Source organism: Herpailurus yagouaroundi, unplaced genomic scaffold (assembly GCF_014898765.1).
Source record: "Herpailurus yagouaroundi ecotype Mexico unplaced genomic scaffold, PumYag 183, whole genome shotgun sequence".
NCBI classification, from domain to species: domain Eukaryota; kingdom Metazoa; phylum Chordata; class Mammalia; order Carnivora; family Felidae; genus Herpailurus; species Herpailurus yagouaroundi.
The window spans coordinates 1,405,672-1,425,033 of NW_024412414.1; the positions used below are offsets into that span (position 1 = coordinate 1,405,672).

The following is a 19,362-nucleotide window of genomic DNA, read 5'->3' on the forward strand; positions in this document are numbered from 1 at the left end:
TTTCTCAAAAGTCATTTCTAAGTGGTCCTTAACGGAGGACCTGTCATGTCATTGTCATGAACAAAGGGCAGTAGGGTGTCATCTCCCTGCTGAGCTTGGGGATGTGGTTCTGGCTCACTGTGGGCCCCCTTCTCAGGCCTTCCAAAGGTTATTCAAGCACCTACTTCCCCTCTCACCCTCGGACCAGCAGCAACCCCATTGCTTACTGAGCCTCACGGTCTCCCCAGCCTCAGTTTCCCTTATCTGCTTCTCTTGTACCTCATCTTACCTTCCCTGTCCTGTGAGTGGCACTGATTCCAGAGACCGTGGAGAAGGGACTGAGCTGTTTCTCAACCTTGGTCAATGATTTGAGGGATACAGAGTCTAGGCCCAAGGCATAGTCTCCATCTTGCATGCCAGCTCTGACCAGTGGCAGAGGCTGCTATGCAGAAAGGGAATCGGGGGCCATTTCTAGGCTCCATGGGTGAGAGTGTAATGATTGGTTAGGGATGTCTGCTCTCAGTGAGGGGCTGCGGACTGGGAGCCACCACAGTTACTGAACAGCCATGCTTGGTCTGGGCCAGTGATTCCCAGTCTGAAATATGCTCCCAAATTACCGGGTATCTGATTAACAGGCAAATTCAGGTCCCAGAAGTCTGGGGCAGGGATGAAAATTCTGCATTTCCAGCAGGCTGCCAGGGGATGTCCATGCTGTGGGTCTGAAGACCACCCTTTGAGAAGCATGGGGCAGAGATATTTGAGGTCTCCATTCACCTCTATCCCTGTTCTCCACCCATGTGTCACATACTTGCAGACAGAACTGATCAGCCCCTCCCCACCATCCAGCACTTTCTATACCCATCACAGCATTTGGTTCTTGGAGCAGCCCAAGTTCCCATTCTCTTCCTTGACAGATGAGGAGCTGGAGGTCCGAGGGGAAAAGACTGGCCCTCAGACCCCCAGCTGTTGGTGGCAGAGGTCTACCTGGATGACAGATCCATCACCAACCTCCCTCATCCCCAACCATCTCTTCTCTGGAGCCAGAAAACAGCCAGAAAAACCCTGCTGTTCCAAGGCGCTGTGTTCACTGCCATAAATAAGGCCTCAGCCAGCCAGGCTCCTCCTCCTCCCCAGGCCACATCTCACGGCAGGCCGGCTCTAGGGCGGCCGTGGAGGGAAGGGAGGCTCTCCGACAGTGTGAGTTATGGGCTCTGGGAAGCCCATTAGTCACCCAAGCGAGAGAAGTTAACTCCAGCTTATTAACTCTAAACGTTTATTATTCACATTGATCACCTCGCAGACAGCACCCACCACCCCACCCCCTTGGAGCCAGCCAGTGCATTCAGATCGCAGGATGGCGAGTGGGCTGAAGGCACTCGCACATCAAGAATCCCCAGGGAATGCAGACAGGGCACAGATGGCCCCAGCTGCCCCTTCCAAGAGGGCAAGAAGGGTGTCTCATCCATGGCCCTGTCACTCATCCACTTCCCGCTTATCTGTCAGCCTCTGTTCTGGGCCAACGCTTGAACCAAGAGCAGGGGACCCCCAGGTGCACAGACACCGTCTCCATCGTCCAGGGGGTGGCCACGAGGTGAGGGACGTGGGGCAGATCGGTGGGGAGGAGCATAGCCTCAGGGTCTGCCTGGTTTGATTTCAGGTTCTGCCACTCAGCGGGTGCCCTTGTGTATAAACCCTGTGACTCTCAGAGACTCCATTTTGTCATCTATAAAATGGGGACACATTCATTCATTTGACAGATATATACTGAGCACCTACAGTAAAGAACAGAAAAGCTCCCTGCCCTCATGGAATTCTGGAAATAGAGACAGACATGAGGCAACTGAAAAAAATAGTGTAATTTCAGATGGCGGTGAGTGCAATGAAGAAAATAATCCTGAATCGCGTGGAAGAGAGGGACTAGGGGCATTGGGGGGTATTACTGGGGGTGCTCAGGGATGGCCTCTCCAAGGATGTGGCTTTTGAACTGAGACCTGAATTATGGGGAGGGGCCAACAGGAGGAGACCTGGGCCAAGGGGAGTCCAGGCAGAGGGAGCAAATACTAAGGACAAAGGAAGATCGTGGTTCCCGGCAAAGCTTGGCTGCAGGGCAGCCAGAGAGGAGCCAGGGCGGCTGAGTTAAGTGAGATGAGGGAAGAGAGAAATGGGGGGTCAGCCGTCTTTTTAAGAACTTCAGCTTTTGTTCTTGGTGCAGTGGGGAGCTGCTGGGTGGTTTTAGGTTGAAACGGTCATTAGGAACATAACCATACTTGACCTCCCTCCATCGTTATTATGAACTGTAGTGGACACTGGGGTCCCCGCTCTGCTCTGCATTACGGGACAGTGCTCCCTGTCCCCCAGGTGCAGTGAAGTTGGCTGCTAATGGCCAACAGCTATCCCCTTCTCCTGAGCATTGCCCTTGGCTACCACTCTTCTCCAGCGTGGGCCCCCTGGCCTCTGATGGGGGCCAAATCTGCGGTGTCCTTTGCAAGCCAGGGCTCTCTGGTGTCGTGGTGGGCTCAGGTGAAGGCCAGTCTCCAGCAGGGACCATAGTTTCTGGCCTTGCCTGGTGCTTTGCTCCTGTGCTCCTTGCATCCCTCACTTCCTGCTGAGAGTGTGTCTTTGATATAATCCACGTGCACTTGGACCCCTGACTCAGGCTCTGCTGCGAGGGGTCCCCAACGTGAGACGAGGATTAGATCAGACAGTGACCATAAAGGCTGAACCCCACGCCTGCCACACACAGCAGTGACTTAAGGCTGCCAACTTGTCCTGATTTGCCCAAGACATTCGTGGCTATAGCACTGAAGGTCCTGCATCCCAGGAAACCCCTCAGTCCTGGGCAAAGCAGGACAGTTGGTCATTGGAGGTAACTGCTGACAGGCTTCATTCATTCATTCATTCATTCATCAAATACCTCCCGGGGTCTCTCAGTGCCAGGCTCTGTCAGTGGAGCCATGACAGGGTCCCATCCTCACAGAGTTCACAGGAGGCAGGCAGTATCATCAGATGTTTGCTTGGGCCTGCAAGAAGTCAGGAGAGCCGTCCTGGGTGGTGAGGTGGAGGCTGTCCCTGAGGGCAAAGTTGCTGTCCAGTGAATGGGGGCGGGGGCTGGGGAGGTTGGGCAGAGCTCCCACCCTGGTGAGCCGATCAGGAAAGAAGCCCTGACCTTCAGATCTACAAATGCAGAGAGAGGCCATGAGCAGCAGGTTCTGGGGTCCCATCACCCCTGCCCTCAACTGCTCCAGACCTCAGTTTCCCCCTGTGAGAAGTTCCCCCAGCCTCAGCAGGAAGCTGAGAATGTTTGCAAAGCAATGACTCCTTTGGGAGGAGTGCTCTGAGGACACCGAGGCCCCTGGGCCATCAGTTCAGATGGTTAAGCCAGGACAGGGAGCCTCCCGAGCCAGCAGGCACTGTACTGGTCTCTGAAGCCCCACAACAACCCTGTCACACAGGCCTGTTCTTTCCATTTTACAGATAAGGAAACCGAGGCTTAAAGTGGAGCACTGACTTGTGCAGTCCCGCAGCCAGCGAGTGGTGGAGCCGGGGCAGGGTCCCGGGGCTCTCAGGCTCCACGGCCGCTGAGCCACTTGGGTAATTCAAGAAGATAAGGAAGGCATCATCACCTCCATCTGATTCATTGCTTTACACACTCCCCTCTTCTCCACGCTTACAGGGGAGAGCGAATGAGAGCGCAGGTCCTGGTGCCACCCTGCCTGGGTCCGGGCCCCAGCTCCACCAACGCAGAAGCTGGGGGACCAAAGGTAAGCGACTTACCCCTTCTGTGCCCTGAGTTCCTCATCTCTCAAAGAGGAGAGATCTCAACAGCACCTCCTCCAGGGGTTGTTATGAAGATCAAAAGAGTTAATATATGGAAAGCACTCACAGCAGAGCCTGGCATATCGTCTCAGCTATTATTGCTTGTTTTATTACTCTGACTCAGTACAATGCAAGTCATAATAATAAAACATTGGAAACAACCCGAATGTTCAGCAGTAGGGGAGTTATTAAACGACCATGATTTATCGATTTCAGTGGACACAACAGTAATTAAGACAGGTGGTCTTGGGGCGCCTGGGTGGCTCAGTCGGTTAAGCATCCGACTTCGCTTGGGTCATGATCTCATGGTTCATGGGTTCGAGCCCCGTGTCGGGCTCTGTGCTGAGAGCTCAGAGCCTGGAGCCTGCTTTGGATTCTGTGTCTCCCTCTCTCTCTGCCCCTCCCCTGCTTGCGCTCTGTCTCTCTCTCTCTCAAAAAATAAATAAACATTAAAAAAAAAAAAAAAAAAAGACTGGTGGTCTTGGCACAAAGACGGACAGACAGACGAAGGGAACAGGATAGAAAGTCCAGAACTAGACCAACACGTGTAGAATCACCAGATTAATGACAATGGAGATGTTGCAGCACAGTAGAGAAAGATGATGCTTTAGGTCAGGGCCGGTGGATTGGTGGATATGCACGTGGGGGAGGAAAGAGTCTTGATCCCCACCTCACATATCTGACCCCCACCACACACCCATATCTGTTTCAGTGAACTCTAGGTAGCCATTCGCCTTGAGCAAAACATTGGCTATGTGTCTGTTTACCTCGTCCTGTGCTTTAAAAAAGGCGAACTTGTGTTAAGTCCACTTCAAACACAGGCACGGACTCTGGCGAGGAAGCCAAGGTGAATTTCAGTGGTGTCGAAGCCTTCGCGTGAATGGAAGTTTTGGTTTGGTGATTGTCCTTTCAGTGAAATGAAAGACACTCCTTTATTTTGGAGTGCAGTCACACAATGCACACAATCCAAGATAATCACAGGAGAAGGAAGATGACTTTTAGGCAACAAGTAGTCAATAAGAAAGTTCCGATTTCCTCTGGAGAAAAAGGAAAACATGTTTTGTTGTCCCCTGACAGCGAGGTGGAAAAAAAGAAAATAACCAAGGGAAAAGTCACCCCACGCTTTCCTCGTGGCCGTGGGCCCCCACCACTGTGGCGCCATGAGGAAGTGGAAGGTTGAGTGAGCAAAACATGTTTTCCTTCGGCAGGACGTCTGTAGGAACCGTTGGAATCAATTATTGGAAAACACAAAAATAAAGTAAACTTCAGCCGGTGGTAAACATTACCCCTTCTTTCTGGAAGCAGGAAAACAAAGGCCAGGATTGGGGTCAGCGGGAACAGAGGGCAAGCCTGCCAGGCCAAAGGCAGGGACCTGGGCTTTGGGTGAGACTGGGTGAGGCAAAGCCTTCCTGAGGCTCAGTTTACCCACCTGCAAATTCACAATCCTGTGCCCATCTCACAGACCTGGGGGTGAATGTGCCATTTCACTTAATAAATGTGTATTTAGCCCCTATTCTGTGCCAGGCTATGACCTGGGGGCTAGGCACCCCAAGATGCTTGCTGCTTTCCTAGCACTGGTGTGCACAGGGCCAGCTTCACAGCTGTGCCAACAGTGTGGTCACCTAGGGACACACACACCGGAGGGTCCAGTGCTTGGGTTAAACCTCCATGTTCTGCTGTCACCGTCTTGAAATGCCCCATTTTTGAACAACAGGCACTGTATTCTCATTTTGCACTGGGCCCCACAAATTATGTAGCTGGTCCTGGGTATGAGGCAAGAATCAGTGATGCTTTTTGATTGCTCATGGGGTCTGTGTGACCCCTCTGGGTTCACTCCAAGACTTGGCACAAAGAAGGGGGCCAATAGTGGGGTTGAAATGGACGTGAGAGCAGAAGCCAGCAGTTACGGATACTGTGCTACTGTCTGCCCCCCCGTGTGCCCTTGACACAGGAGCCCCCTCAAGTCCTCGTAGGTGCTATAACTGCCACTGTTTCAGAGAGAATTACCTCTGTTTTGGTTGAGTGCAGTAGGAAGGGTACTAGCTGTGTGGTTACGGCAGCCCTGGGGTCACAACCTTCCCCATCCTTGCTGGCTCTGGATCTCTGGGCAAGTCTCTGCGCCTCAGTGTCGTCATCTGTAAATGTCACACATGACATACAGAGTGCTTGTGGAGGTTAAACAGATAATGCTTAAAGCACCATAGCTCTACTCGTTGGAGGAGGTGCAAAGCCCACATCTACAGAGGTGGCAGGGATTGGGATCCCGAAGCGGGTATTTACATTGAGAGGCAAACCGTTCTCAGGCTTTAAAATGAAGAGTTTGGCTAGACCAGGGGACACTGTCCCTGGAGAGCAAGAGCCAGGTGCTGCAGCCTGTGCATAAGTGAAAGGCAAGCAAACTGTATTTATGAATAGTTAAAAATTAGGTAACCAAACTATCAGGTCAGTGAGAAATGACATGTGGATTAGACCTTCACAAAACCCTAGCAAATGTCTACCCGCTAAAAGGCATCAGATCTATTTGATTGCCTATTATGCACCAGCTACTTTGTTAATACTTAATAATGACGTCTAACATTTACTGAGCAGTTACTAGGTGTCAGGCACCCAGCAAAGCACTACTGTCTTCCTAACGGGCATGTGCAGTCAGTACTAGAAATACCCCATTTTTCAGATGAGGAGAGCTACCCCCAAAAGAGACAGGGACTTGCCGGGGGCTCAGGGCTCGGAAGTGGTGGGGCTGGGGCTCAAACCACAGCGTGATGTCCACACCCTCATCCCAAACTCTGAGCTGTCAAAGCTCCGTCCCCAGCTCGCTGTGAGATCATCAGAAGGATTCACGCATGGCTCCCGCAGGCAGCTCTTAGGAGGTGCTGTCCTTCTCCCTTCTCATGCTGTTCTGTCCCCTCACTAGGGACTCCCCCCAAGCTGGAGAGGGTCAAACTCCAGCCTGCAGCCCCGCTGCTGGAAGGCAGCCTGGGAGCAGCTCCTGCAGGAACCCTGCACTTTAATGGTGTTCCTGGACTGGGTCTGATTAATTTCTCCTAAGTGTCTGGGTTTCAGGTGGGGGGAGGCTCATCCCAGCAATTGATGGTGTCCATGACAGGGGGTCACATTGCCTCCCAGGGCCCTCTCTGAGCACAATCACACGGGTGCACGCATGCTTATTAAGCTAATTAATGTGGTCTTTCCAGAGCCGCTATCTCCCTCACCCTCTGCCAGAGCTGGCAGAGAAATGCAGTCTCCACTCTAGAGCTCCATGGGGAAAATAAATCAGGAGTCGGGCCTTGCAGCTCATCAAAATGCCTCTTTGTAAATCGCCACCATTCCTGGTACATCGGGGAAACTGACACGGCCACACCCATTCCGCAAAGTATCCCACAAGGGAACGATGGCCTTGCGAGGGTATGAGCTCCCTGTCCCTGGGGGAACTCAAGCACAGGTGGCTGTCAAAGGTAGGAAGTTGGACTCAATTGCTTGGCAGGGCCTTCCTGGGACTGCCCTACTTCCCACCTCTGCACAACGGGATGAACATGTTCTTGCCCCTTTGGACATTACTACACACATGGTCAGGTTCTTGTCTGATGATCCATTTAAAACCTCAGGAGCTTTAGTAGAAAGTTGTCCTTGTGCTCTTCCCACAGGCCGTCGAATGGGGCCTATGGGGCACCTGGGTGGCTCAGTCGGTTGAGCGTCCAGCTTCGGCTCAGGTCATGATCTCGTGGTTTGTGAGTTTGAGCCCTGCATCGGGCTCTGTGCTGACAGCTCAGAGCCTGGAGCCTGCTTCGGATTCTGTGTCTCCCTCTCTCCCTGCCCCTCCCCCACTAGCGCTCTATCTCTCTCTCAAAAATAAACATTTAAAAGCTATCTAAAGAAATAATAATAATAATAATTATTATTATTATTATTATAAACTCATGTTAGCCAAAATGAGGAATCTCAATCCAACCCCTGGGAGTCTTAACTCATGGGGCCTGTGATGGGACTTCAGAGTTCATATTTTAACCAGCCCAGAAGATTCTTCAGATCAAGAGGCTGGGGTTCCCCTGTGTCAATCCAAAGACGTGGCTGGTGGCACTGGCCTTGACAAACCTTTGGAGGAGTTTTTTTTTGTTTGTTTGTATGTTTTTCAGAAAGCCAATCACCTTTTCTCATTGTCTGTGTACAAGGCCCCTTTGGGCTTGGTGGGAGGGTAAGGAGAGAGCACAGGCTCTGAGAAGTCATTCCTGTTTCCCCTCAACCCCACCACTTCCCAGCTGTGTGGTCCTGGGCACGAGGCTTTCCTTCTCCAAGCCCTAGTGTCCTCATCTGAAAAATGGAGATAATGATGCATACCTGCCAGTGCTAATGCCCAACACAGTTCCTGGTGAACAAATGTTAGTTCCTCCATAGGGCAAGCATTTCATCCTTGCTCCCTCATCTCCCGCTGACTCCTCTTGAGCGCCATCTTCCTGGAAGAAAGACTGCCAGTCCCTTCAGACTGTGCAGGTGAATGGAAGTTTGTTGCTATGCCCAGGAATGGGGGTCCCTGTTGCTATGCGTGCATTCGGTGTGTGGCAGATACTACAGTGAGCGCTCACTGCATGCCAGGCTCTGTTCCAGGTGCCGGGGAGAGAGCAGCCAGCAGGAGAGACTCAGCCATGCCCTCCAAGAGCTGGCCTTCTAGATGGGGAGACAGACACCACCCAGGTACGCAGACAAATGGGAGGATCTCAGATATGGGTAAGTGCAAGTGAAGAAGACACGCTGAGTGTTGGGATGGTGAGGGACTGGGGTGGGCAGTGGTCAGGGCACCCCTGAGAAGAGGTGACACTTGCAGCCCAACTGATGAGGGAAGCAAGTCCTGCCATGTGAAAATTTGGGAAGGAGACAGAAATCCAACATGGTGGAGAAGTCAGGGACCCGAAGTTCCCTTGTCCCTCAAACACAGCAGCCTTGAAGCCAGAGGACTTTGAATTCCAAGAGTCCAGGCTGCAGAATGACAGAGATGTCTCTAGGGGCCCACGGGGCCAACCTGGCAGGCCATAGGGCTACTTCAGTGAACAAATCAAAGCACACCTGGTGGAGGGTCCCAAACATCCCTGCAAGTAGAGAGATAAAGCAACCAGAGTCACAACAAGAGACAGTATGTAACACTCTCCAAAAAACACCTCCTGAAGGGCCAGGCCCTGGGCAGTGTATGACCCCTCTTTAATACAGTAGTGCTCGCAGGTGCAGAACGCATACCGAGCTTTTAAAACACATAAGGGACAGAAAACTAGCCAAAATGACAAAAGAAATCCCAGGAAGAAATGACAGCTAAAGAATTGCTCAAAACAGATATAAACAATATATCTGATCAAGAATTTAGAATAATAGTCATAAGATTAATTGCTGGGCTTGAAAAAAGCGTAGAAGACAGCAGAGAATCTATTGCTGCAGAGATCAAGGAACTAAAAAATAGACATGACGAATTGAGAAATGTTGTAAATGAGGTGCAAAATAAACTAGATGCTGTGACAGCTAGGGTTGAAGAGGCAGAGGGGAGAATAAGTGACATAGACATAGATCTCTTCTTCCAGAAGAAGAGAGAGATAGGGGCTGAAGGTGTACTTGAACAAATCATAGCTGAGAACTTCCCCGATCTGGGGAAGGAAACGGACATTGAAATCCAGGTGGCACAGAGAACTCCCTTCAGGCATAACTTGAATCAATCTTCTGCGTGACATATCATAGTGAAACTGGCAAAATAAACAAAGATAAAGAGAGAATTCTGAAAATTTGGGAAGGAGTTTTCTAGTGAGCAGAAATGGCAGGTGCAAAGTCCCTGGGGCTGCGGGGCACTTGCAGGGTTAGGGATGGAGAGGAAGGCCAGCTCGACTGGAGGGTGGTGGGAGATGAGGCAGCATGCTGAGCTGGGGAAGTGCTAAGTATTGGAGGCCATGGTAAAGAGAGCCTATATTACTCACTCCCAGAGCAGCTGCTGCATGAGCCACTATGCTGGGGGCTACTTCCATGGCCTCCTCACAGTGGCCCTTGGGCATCCAGAGAGAGAGGGGGAGGGATGTGTCCTGGTGCGCGGTCAAGGAAAAGGCCAGGTTCCTGGACACAGGCCACGGGGTCCCCGCCCTGTCCCGGCCCCGCAAACAACAACGGACTACTGCCTCTCCCCAGGACTCAGGGTTCTTAAGGGTCACAGCACAAGGTCCCCTAGAAAATATGCCTTTCAGAGTCCCAAGTCCCTGTCTCTCAGCTGCATCCCATGGGCACCAAGAACCAGAGGGAATTGTACAAATGCAACTCAGAGCATGCTCCTGCCTGCCTTGCCCCTCAGCCACGCTGCCTTGCTCTGAGAACACAGCCCAAGGACCGTGATGGCCAGCATCTCCTCCCTTCTCCCTTCCCTCCAACTCACTATTCCTCGGATGGCACAGGCCTTCCCTCCTCTGGGCCTTCCCTCTGTCTGAATGCCGTCCCCCCAAGTGCTGGGACAACAGGTGTGTCTCCCTCTCCCCACGTCCCAGCCTTTCCTGGACCAGCAAGAGACCTCTCCACACTCCACTCCCCTCTCATTGCTCAGAGCACTGGTCACTCTCTGAAAGTCTCCCATTTGCACTGGCTTGTGGGCTTCCTTACTGCATCCCTAACTATGATACTCACCCCATGAGGCAGGATACTCATGCTCCATGAGTGTTGTCACTGCCGTATCCAGGGGGCCTGTGGCAGCTGGCACACCACGAGTGAATATGTGTTGGATGAATGAATGACCTCAGGGGATGCCTACAACAGTCCCATGGGGCAGGTGCTCTAATTGTTACATTTCACAGGTAGGGAAAATGAGGCTGGAGAAGGTTAAGCCGCTTACTCAAGGGACACAGCTAGCAAGGAGCCATGATGGAGGCAGATTGACTTCAGACCCCACACCTGTGCCCCGCTGCACCTGACTTACTGTATGGCCAGGCCTTCATCCTGTGAGCCTCGACATTGTCATCCATCTAATGGGTATAAAATCCCAGCCCTGCTGTTTCTTCGGGCTAGTGCTGAGACTTTGAGGGTGTCACCAAAGCAGACCCTCCCTGTCACCTGTATGGTGCCACACCCACAAGGGATTGGTTAAGAAGGGGCTTTCAGCCAGGCCTGCCTTCGGAAGGGTTAACATAGCCTCTTTGTCCCATGGTTGCCATGGGGACAGTTCCTGTCCTTCAGGAAGCAGGGAGAGCAGTTTCCTGTTTTGAAGAAGGCTTGAGGGCTGTTTTCCTCCAATCAGCCTGCCCAAAGAGGGGCAGGAAGCCTAGGGCCTGGCCGCCCCTGCTGATGGGTGTGTGGTCGAGCCATACCCACGCCCAGCCAGCCAGGAGGGGCCCTTGTGGAAATGCAGCCTCGGGGAAAAAGCCAAACAGGCCAGCAGAAGGAAAAAAAAAATGGTTGGCCGGAAGAGGGTGGTCACTTCCTCCACAGACCTTGGATCCCACCCAGTGGTGATAAAAACTGCAAGCTGGCCCTGCCCAGCCCCAGACTCCCCTCCCCCAGAGCTCCGCCTTTCCTTGGGGAGCTGAAGGTCTGCTGGACAATGGCCTTTGGGGCCCCTACCTGTCCCTGTCACCTAAAGGCACTCCCTACCCTATATGCTACACACTTCAGCCTAACTGAGCTACTGGCCCCCACTTCTCACCTCCAGCTTCTGCCTGCCACGTTCTGCCCTGCCTTGCTCCCTTTTGCTTGTATGACTCCTTCAGGGTGCAGAGCAAAGCTGTCCTCCTTCTGGAAGTCTTGCCAGCATGCATTTGAGCCCTCACAACTGTGGGTCAGGAACATTCATGACTTCAGGCCTAATCTCTCTTGGGGCCCCTGTCCCAGCTTCCTTGGGTCATCCCACCTCCAGGCTTGACCCTCTGACTCCTTTAGCACTCTGGCTACCAGCTTTTCTACCACCCAAGTCTGACCATGTCCCTCCCTCCCCTAGAAACACTTTGTGGCTCTCTATCCCCTACAGAGGGGAAAGTCCAATCTCTTTGGCCTGCCATCGGAGAGCTTCCCCGCCCCCACCCCAGCACCATCCTGTGCTGTGACCACTTCCTACCTTGCCCCAACCTCGCCTTCCTCTTCCGTCCCCACAGACATTTGCTCAGGCTGTTTCCCTACCTGGAATGGAACCCTATTTTTCAACCTGGAAAATGCAACTTGACCTTTACAGTTCAGCCCCATGTCGCCTCCTCTCCTCTAGCCCCTCAGCTGGACTCAATCCCCTGCTCTCACCCCCAGTTCCACTGTGTCACAGTTAGCTGACTCCCACACCCTTCCCTTGAACTGAATTCTGAGCTCATCAAGGACAGTAAAGTGGAGAGAGGGGGGAACCAACATTCCTTTAATCCTCACCCTGGCTCAAGAGAAAAGTCTCATTCCCCTTTTACAGAGGAGGAGATTGAGGTGCTGAGAGGTGAGATGTCTTGCCTGAGGCCACAAAGCCAGTAACTGGTAGAGCAAGGGGTCTTCAGGCCCCAGGCTCCTCTCTCTCCTCATGCCTGGCCTGGGTGTGTGCAGTGAGGGCAGGGGTGGGAGATGCCTGAACCAAATTTATCTGCCGTATTCCCCCCCCCCCCAATCTTTGGGGCACGGGAAGGGAAGGGAAGGGTGGTCTTGCTAAAACCCATCCACCCCGGCAGGTGTCTGGCTCAGATTTGCCGCCCCTGGAGCCAGGAAGGCAACTCAATGCCTTTCCAGGGGAAGATAAGCCTTAGAAGCTGATGATGTTGCAGCTGTGGCAGTGGGGGAGCAGTCCAAGGCTGCAGGGACCTGGGGGCCAACACCTGGGGAGGCTGCAGGGCTAGGGTCATTTCCATTTGAATAGTGTGCACTTTGTCCCTGTAGACAAAGGCATACCTGCTGCTGGTAGAAAATGGGAAACCCAGGAGGGACCTCCATAGAAGGGGGAGGAGAAGGTGTCCAGCATGGGTCCCAGGTTTATGGGAACAAAACCCTGGTTGTCACCTTCTCTGGCCTGGTGCAGGAAGCAGAACCCAGGCTGCCTCCACATGCCTCCGTTGCCCCCTCTCACCAATCCCAATATAGTGGCTGTTCAATAAATGCCCTCACCTGTCTCTTCTGCTCTGATTGTGGGTTTTTCATGCCCACTTCCTGGTATACTTTATAAACATGGATTAAACATCAACTATGTACTAGACATTTATTTTTTTAAGTTTATTTATTTCGAGAGAGAGAGAACGTGTGCATATGCTCGCACGAGCGAGAAAGGGGCAGAAGAAGAGGGAGAGAGAGGGAGAGACAGAATCCCAAGCAGGCTCCACATTGTCATCACAGAGCCAGACGTGGGGCTGGAACTCATGAACTGAACAGTGAGATCATGAGCTGAAATCAAATCGAGAGTCAGCGCTTAACCAACTAACCAAGGGAATCACCAAGGCGCCCCGTTTACTAGACATTTAAATGATAATGACCATTTATTTAGATGAACTGTCTCATTTAATGAGCAGACACTATTATCACATCCACTGGGGGTGGGAGGGGGGTGCTGTGTGCTGAAGGGGGTCATAAAGCCAGCTCCAGAGCCAGGGTAGGATCCCTATCACTTACTAGCTGAGCATCCCTGGGCAAGTGCCTCAGCCTCTCTGTGCCATGGTAGCCTCATCTGTGACACAGGACTAATTATATTGCCTACTTTATAGGTTTGTTGAGAGGATTAAATGAGTTAATAATATGTGCAGAACATTTACAGAGTACACGCGATAAGCACTCAGCAAATACTAATTATTATGATTTACCAATGGGGAAACGGAGGCCCGGACTTGCCCGCAGGTCAGTATGGTTACTGCCTGTCTGGGAGGCTGGGCCATGGCCGTCTCAGCATAAGCTCACAGGGTCGGGGCACTCTGTGTCTGAGAATGAGGCCACATCTAGTTTTGGTGCTGGCTGTGCACTTTGCAGGGGCTCTGGGCAGGCGGGAACAGGGACCCGGATTTCAGTGGTTTTGATCTGAAATTACCTAAGCTGTGCACAGGTAGGTTATTCACCCTGGATGGTTCAAGGATTTAAAAAAAAAGACAGGAGGCATTTGCTTACTTGGGGGATCCTGATCTTTCATGCTGTGTCGTGTGTGTGTGTGTGTGTGTGTGTGTGTGTGTGTGTGTGTGACATGTGAAGGAGGAAGCTTCAGTGGGGAGGGACCCAGGGGCCTTAAAAGGTCCATTGAGGGGTGACTTTAATTTCAGAAGCCCTGGGTAACTGGTCAGCCCCCACCAGGGTCTAAAGGCATCTGAGGGGACTCAGGAGGTCACTGTCTTCCCCATCAGTGCTCCTATCAAACTGGCAGAGAATTTGCCACTGGTGTCCTGCTTCCTTGACTGGTCTGGGGGCTCCAAAAGGCATAAAGGGAGTCTGGCCTGTTTATCCAGTACCCTGCTCAGTGCCTGGCACAGAGTAGGTACTCAGTGCACTTTTGTGGAGGGAAGGAAGGAAGAAAGGAAGGAAGGAAGGCCGGCTGGCCACCAGTCATTCTGCTTCTGATTCTGCCACCATGGTGTTAGACAAACATGATGTAATGTGACAGCCCCGGCCTTGAGGACAGAAAGACCTAGGTCTAGTCCCAACTCGACCACTAGCTCTGAGACTTGAGTAAGCCTCTTACCTCCCTGACCTTCAGTTTTCTTAACTGTAATTTGGAGATAATGATAGAATCACTCCACATGATCACAAGAAGCACGTAAAGAGAAAGTGCTCCGTAGACGTTAGCTATTCGCCCTCATTGTTACTACTGCTTGTTCTCATTGCCACAGCCTCCTCGTCTGGCAACAGCCGGCCACGTCCCTTTCACCCTCAGGTGCTCAGGCTCTGAGGCTCCCACCTAGCTGTTCCTTGGACGTATCAGAACCACAGTGTTGGTTCCCTGGAACACCCCTCCCAACACTCCTGCAGATATGGGCTGGGCCATCGCTGTGGAGCTGGGAGCCGCTGGCCATTCGGACCATCCACAACAGACAGAAAGACAGGAGGAGGAGAATAAAGGACAGAGAAGGCAGGCCTGGTCAGGGAGGCCTGACTGCTGCCATGGGTCAAGCATGTGACGCCCCTGTCCTGTCTGGCTCCTGTCCTCAAAAGGCAAAGGCAGCGACTGTAGCAGCACTGGAGGAAGAGGTGTGTGGTTTCAGGCTTCATGTGGTTCTGGCCTGGGCCTGGATGATGGGACGTGTGGATTCCAGCCCTGGCTGCTCCCCCCTGCTTGCTGTATGATCCAAGGCCAACAATTTCCCCCTCTGGGCCTCAGTTACCCAGTCTGTCGTGTGGGTGTAATACCTACCCTGGGTGGCTCACGGTCTGCTGAGGGGGATTGAGACAGTAGTCATGATTTGGAAAATGTGGAAATCTAGGCAGACTTCCTGCCCATCAGAGAGAGAACAGTGTAGGCTGGTGGTGAAGTGCTCAGACTATGTTCTTGGAGTGAACGGTTGAGTCTTGCCTGGGCTATAGGACAGGGCACTTCCATCTGGGCCTCAGTTTTCCCTTTGTGAAATGGGGATATAATAATCCCTTTATAGGATTCTTGGGAAGAATCCATGAGTGAAGGGATCATTACCCCACATGGCCATGCCCTTTGTGGGTGTTTGCAGCCAGCCCCCGAGCTCAGTGTGTGGTTATGGCTCAGCTCCATTAGGACTAAGCAAGTCCAACCACCAGTATGAGCGCCGGATGTTTGTAAAGCCTTATGGTCTTTCACATCCATCTTCTCTTATTAGGAAAAGCAAACACAGGAACAAGCATTTCCACTTCATAGTCCATCACTCCACACCAACAAGTGGCTTCAGCTAAACGAGTTTAGACCTGTGCTTTTTCCCAACTGTCACTGGTGCTATGATCTTTTTAAGTAGACTTGGCTTAGCCTCAAATCCTAAATTCAACAGTAGTGGAAAGGGCTTAGCAAAGCATGAGGTCTCTTCCTGCCTTCCCTTCTTTTCACAGGCCCTACAGCGAGGGGTGAGGTTGGCTGTTGACTGAATTCTCTGAGCCTCCCTCTCCTGCTCCTACCCTGAGGTCTTAGGTTATTTGGGTTGTATTGCAAAGTCCCAGAAACAATCCCAACTTTTAAACACATCTCTTTATCTGCTCCACCATGTCCGTCACCTTGACCAACTCCACCACTACCCCCATCACCTCCTCCAAGTCTTCACCTCCGCATCTGTCAGTTTCACTACCTCTATCTCCTCCGCCATCGCCAACTGCACCACATCTTCCGTTTTCACCATCACTTTCACAGCTACTTCTGTCACCTCACCACCTTCACCTCCTTTGCCTCCAATGTCACCTCTCCCACCTCCACCGTCCATCACCTTCTCCTCCCCTTCCTTGCAGGGATCCATAAAGTTTATTAAGAGCTTGTCCAGAGAACACAAATTCTGCGGTAGATTTTCTACTCCAGAGGCACAAGTGCTTCTCTACAAAAGGCTGGAGGCTTGAGGACTCTGGTGGCAGTTCAGAGAAGAAAAGGTCCTCTAAAGGATCAAATTCCATTCCCAATTTAGAAAAACTGAGGTACACCTTACGCCCTTGCCTAAATGTGTGCATAATCGAATTCTATATTGTGGCGTTTAGACGATACAAATAAACTGAAACAAAATCAGCAAACCTGGTTAAAGTGTATGAAAGTTCTTGGTGAGTGAGAAGACACTATATAAGATTTTTTATAATGATAGGAAAAAAAAAGAGTTTAACCTCTTCAGAGCCTTTCCACATTACCTCACTGAAATTCATTCATTCCTATCTTTGGTCTGTGTGCACCAAACACCTTCTGTGTGCCAGGCACCATCTGGGTCAGGTAACAATTTAAATCAGACCTTCGCTCATATAGTTTTAATATATTTTGAGTGAGCACTGGGAGTTCTACTGGGTGCAGACCCCTAGATATACGGAAGCCTACCAACTTTCCAATAACGTATTAATAAGGAGACAGAGTTCAGGGGATTAAGTTCTCATCCCCGTGAGAACCTGGGGAAACCGTGATGTCTTTTCTCTACTCCTGTGGGCCCCGGAAGCACATCTGGCCAAAAAGAAATGGGGTGGGTTATCTACGGCAACGTTTCTCCAACTGTACTGTGTGTATGGATCATCTGGAGATCTTGTTAAAATGTAGATTCTGGTTCAGGAGGTCTGGGGTGGAACCTGAGGCTCTGCCTTTTTACAAAGCACCCGAGTGCTGCTCCATGGACCATGCTTATAGTAGTAAGGTGTTTCATCTATGCAATAAAAAGATCCAGTTACCTGGGACTCCTGGACCAAAGGCTGGACCGCAGGTATCCAGGTTCAGGGAGACAAAGCCAAAGTTGTAAAATGCCTTGTGTCCATTTGGAATTCTGCCTCCTTGCAAGGTCCCAACACAGCTGGCCAAAATCACAAAAATTCTAGCCTCCGCCATCTTTGATCCCAGAAAACCAAACTGATCCTGAACAACAGTAGGAACCTCTGTCTTGGGCCCTATTCTTGTGGACAGTAGATATTTTTTTGAAGACCTACTAAGTGGTGGGCTCTATGTTAGATGTCAGGGTTGCAGTGGTGAACAGGTGAGCACATCCCTGCCCTGGAGCCATCATCCTGGCAAGGGGTCATGTCTGGGCCTTTCTCTCCTATTTGATGGACAGGAAGGAACGATGGTACTAATGGGAAATGGGTACATTCCATGTTCCTCCTCCAATTTCCACATAGTAGATACTTTGGCTCAATTGCCGAAATGAATTGAGACACACACTCCCCCCTCCCCCAGCGCATACGCCTCCTGCTGCCCTTCCCAAAGGACACTGGAATTGCTGGGGGCCCACACCCTGGGCTTAGTAGACTCACATAGTAGTAGATTCACAACCAAACTATTAAACGACCAAGCCACACTTTGAGGCGGGGGTTCTGGAGATGCAGATGAGGAACAGCAAGGGCAAGAACAGAGGCAGGAAATCTCATTTTAGCAATTTACTCAGTTTCTTCAAACGTAAAATGGGAAGAATTTTGAATTTTTTTAATGTTTATTTTTGAGGAGGGGGGAGGGACAGGGACGGAGGGAGACACAGAATCTGAAGCAGGTTCCAGGCTCTGAGCTGTCAGCACAGAGCCCCACGCAAGGCTCAAACTCACAGTGAGATCATGACCTGAGCCAAAGTTGGACACTTAACCAACTGGGCCACCCAGGTGCCCCATGGGAAGAATTTTGATACCAGCTTCACAAGGTTGCAATGAAGCTTAAATGAGTAAACATGCATGTACAGAGCTTAGCACTATGCCAGGCCCACAGTAGGTGCTCCATAAATGTAAACAGCCAGTTATATACGGAAGCCGTGTTCCTTGCCCTCGGCTTTCAATGGCTGATGTAATGAAGCCCTTAGTATGGTTTTCAAGCACTTCTGGGGCACCTGGCTGGCTCAGTCAGTGGAGTATGTGACTCCTGATCTCAGGGACATGAGTTCCAGCCCCATGTTGTGCATAGAGATTACCTTAAAAAAAAAAAAAAAAAAAAAAAAAAGAAGGCACCTCTTACTTTGGCCTTTCTGTACCTCCTATTGGGACACTTTTTTTTTTCCTTTTTTTAAAGAGAGAATTTTTTTTAAGTTTATTTATTTATTTTGAGAGAAAGAGAGAAAACCAGTAGGGGAGAGGCAGAAGGGAGAGGGGGACAGAAGATCGGAAGGGGGCTCTGTGTTGGGCTCAAACCCATGAACAGGGAGATCATGACCTGAGCCACCCAGGTGCCCCTGGGACACATCTACACCATCTATTTTCCTGCCAAGCCGACCCCTGTTGGCTCCTCCAACAGGGCATGCCTTTTTACACCTCGAAGTCTTTGCTCAAGCCATTTCCTCTACCTGAAAGGCCTTTCCTTTGCTTGAACCCTCTCCACTCCCAGGGATACCTCTTGAGTTCCCACAAGCCCTGTGTGCTCCTGTCATATCCTAGCATTTGTGCTGGGAAGCAGAGCTATCTGCTTATGTTTGCATGACCAGTCAGACCAGGACCTCAAGGGCGAAGGCTTGGTACAAGTCATCCATCGGTGCCAGGGAGATGCTGGCAGGTGTGCGCTAAGTGAACACAGAAAGGTTCATCGCAACCAGGTCTTTCTTTCAATGTCAGCAACTCAGGGAGGCTTCTCTTCATCACCCGTACTCTACACAAGTGGTTCTCAAACTTCAGGTTGCATCAGAAAAACCTGAAGGGTTTATTAAACACAGGATTTCTGATTCAGTAAGCTCCGGGAGCGGAGGTGGGGGGGGGGGGGGGGGGCGGTCCTGAGAATTTGCCTTTCTAACAATTCCGAAGCTGACCCACACACTTTTGAGAGTCAGTGCTCTGCCCCATTACCCTGGTTTATCTCCCTCTAGGCAGTTATCACTCTCTGAAACGATATTTATTGCTCATTTGTCTTGTGTCTCCACTGTCCTCCCATCTAAGCTCCACGAGGGTAAGAACTGGGAGCTGTCTTGTTTGATCTCAGCATAGCACTTGACACAGGACTGAATGCATACCCGAGGTTGAAAAGAAAGAGATGGATGGTCCGTTGGACGAGAGGACTAGGGGATCCCAAGAACCGCACTCGCCGGCTCC

The 19,362-nt window shown here is 51.2% G+C and overlaps 1 long non-coding RNA gene across 1 annotated transcript; it reads right to left on the bottom strand.

The window, feature by feature from the left end:
• Positions 1-4,317: 4,317 nt before the first annotated feature.
• On the bottom strand, positions 4,318-8,899 carry LOC121041390 (uncharacterized). The gene is made up of 3 exons (XR_005795715.1): positions 8,131-8,899; positions 5,803-5,930; positions 4,318-4,701 (listed from the first exon to the last, which is right to left on the bottom strand). It is a non-coding gene; the product is annotated as an uncharacterized LOC121041390 (long non-coding RNA).
• Between the last annotated feature and the right edge of the window lie 10,463 nt (positions 8,900-19,362).